Consider the following 2500-nt stretch of genomic DNA (forward strand, 5'->3'; position numbering starts at 1 on the left):
CCTCTGAGACACCACTACTCTAACTACTGCAAACCTCACTGCCTCTCCAAGATTACACACAGTTTAACAGCAAACTGTGTCCCCTATCACATGGGTCTAGGGTAGTACTGAAACTGAAACAGATTGTGTGTGTGGGGGGGGGGGGGCACTTCCCTGGTATGGATCAATTCTACAGATAAAACTCATAAATGCGATGGAGGGTTTCTTGTGTGTGTGTGTGTGTGTGTGTGTGTGAGAGAGAGAGAGATAGAGATGAGAAATGAAATATGAAATGAGGAGTGTGTCTGTGTGTGTGTGTGTGTGTGAGAGAGAGAGGGAGAGATAGATGTGACAAATGAAATTTGAAATGAGGTGTGTGTGTGTCTGGGCACTTTAATTCATAAGGGATCAGTAGAGAAGGTATTCAGTGGTATTACTGATGATAATTCAGGCTTAGTTCTCAATAGGAATTGTAGTGAAAACAAAGCTACACACACACACAGATAGAGAATGTGTGTGTGAGTGTGTGTGTGTGTGTGTATGTGTGTGTGTGCATGTGTGTGTGTGCATGTGTGTGTGTGTCTGCTGTCTCCCTCTTTCTTTATTTGGTCGTTCTGAACATCTCTTAGTTGTGTTGTCCTCTGCTCCATCCTCTCTCTCTCTCTCTCTCTCTCACTCTGTCTCTCTCTTTTTCATCTCTCTGTTCTGGGGAAGGCAGGTCTGAGAGTGCAGTGGAGGGGGAGAGCGAAAGATAGAGAAGATAGAAGAGAGGGAGCGAGGGAGAGAGGGAGAGAGGGAGAGATGGAAACACCCTTGATTGAACAGATGAGAGACACAGGCAGTGAACTGAGACTGATCGGATAAAGGCGGGTGGGGGGCTCTGAATGACACACAACAAGAAATGAGAGAGGAAAGACCAGAGAGAGAAAAGGAGAGAGAGGGAGTGAGAGAGAGAGAGGGAAGGAGGGAGAAGGAGAGGCAGAGGGAGGGAGAGAAAGAGGGAGAGAGACAGTGAGCAGGTTTCAGGACAGTGAGCAGGTTTCAGGACATGGTCATTTTGAGTGGTGGGACTACGAGGCCTCCAATGGTCTTCTCGTATAATCCAGCCTTTCAGGGGAGTGTAATCTGATACTCAGAATGGAGAGAGGACACCATGTTCTCATCTGGACACCACTGAGAGGGACATAAGTTAGGGAGTCTGCCTCCTCTCTCTCTCTCTCTCTCTCTCTCTCTCCTCTCTCTCTCTCTCTCTCTCTCTCTCTCTCTCTCTGTCCTAATCAGATTAAACCTCAGGCCCACCAACAGCCCTAATGCAGTACCACAGAGTGTGTGTGTGTGTGAGTGTGAGTGTGTGAGTGTGTATGTGTGAGTGTGAGCAGAGTGTGAGTGTGAGCAGAGTGTGAGCAGAGTGTAAGCATGAGCAGAGTGAGTGTGAGTGTGAGCAGAGTGCCACTGTGAGTGTGAGCAGAGTATGTGTGTGAGCAAAATGTGAGTGTGAGCGGAGTGTGAGTGTGAGCGGAGTGTGAGTGTGAGCAGAGTTTGAGTGTGAGTGGAGTGTGAGTGTGAGTGTAAACAAAGTGAGTGTGAGCAGAGTGTGAGTGTGAGCATGAGCAGAGTGAGTGTGAGTGTGAGCAGTGTGTGTGAGTGTGAGCAGAGTGTGAGTGTGAGCATGAGTTTGAGCAGAGTGTGAGTGTGAGCATGAGTGTGAGCAGTGTGAGCAGAGTGTGAGTGTGAGTGAGCAGAGAGTGAATGGAGTGTGAGTGAGCAGAGTGTGATCGGAGTGTGAGCAGTGTGAGCAGAGTGTGAGTGTGAGTGAGCAGAGAGTGAATGGAGTGTGAGTGAGCAGAGTGTGATCGGAGTGTGAGCAAAGTGTGAGCGGAGTGTGAGTGTGCAGAGTGTAAGTGTGAGCAGAGTGTGAGTGTGAGTGTGAGCATGATTTTGAGCAGAGTGTGAGTGGAGTGTGAGTGAGCAGATTGTGAGTGCACAGACAGCAGCTGTCTTCCTGCAGGATGGGGGATGACAGAGGAGTCCTTAAGACCACACCGTGCAGACGGGCAGTCGTCCTTCCTGTTGTGATGCCATGGCGATGGCCGATTTGCATAAAACCTGTGTGCGTGGGACGGCGTGTGCACGGTAACCCCCGCCACACGCGGTGTGTGTGTGTGTGTGTGTGTGTGTGTGTGTGTGTGTGTGTGTGTGCGTGCATGCATGTGTGTGTGTGTGCACCTTTCTGGTGACACACTGGGCACGGACGGAATTATGTTATCCGGGAACAATGGCAGAGAGTAAGACACATTGTTCCAGTGGGCTGTCTGTCTCTCCTCCGGGCTGCCTGTCTCTCCTCCGGGCTGTCTGTCTCTCCTCCGGGCTGTCTGTCTCTCCTCCGGGCTGCCTGTCTCTCCAGACGCTGTCTGCCTTTGTACCTTTCAGTCAGCCACCCGGTTTGAGCCTTTAATTATGTGTTACTGTCTCACCCCACTCTCTCTGTCTGTCTCACCTCTCTCTCTGTCTGTCTCACCTC

The 2500-nt window shown here is 50.3% G+C and overlaps 1 protein-coding gene across 4 annotated transcripts in view; it reads left to right on the forward strand.

The window, feature by feature from the left end:
• rnf220a (ring finger protein 220a) overlaps window positions 1-2500 on the forward strand; it is a 128690-nt gene that overhangs the window by 1258 nt on the left and 124932 nt on the right. The window lies entirely within an intron of this gene.

Source organism: Electrophorus electricus, chromosome 18, assembly GCF_013358815.1.
Source record: "Electrophorus electricus isolate fEleEle1 chromosome 18, fEleEle1.pri, whole genome shotgun sequence".
NCBI classification, from domain to species: domain Eukaryota; kingdom Metazoa; phylum Chordata; class Actinopteri; order Gymnotiformes; family Gymnotidae; genus Electrophorus; species Electrophorus electricus.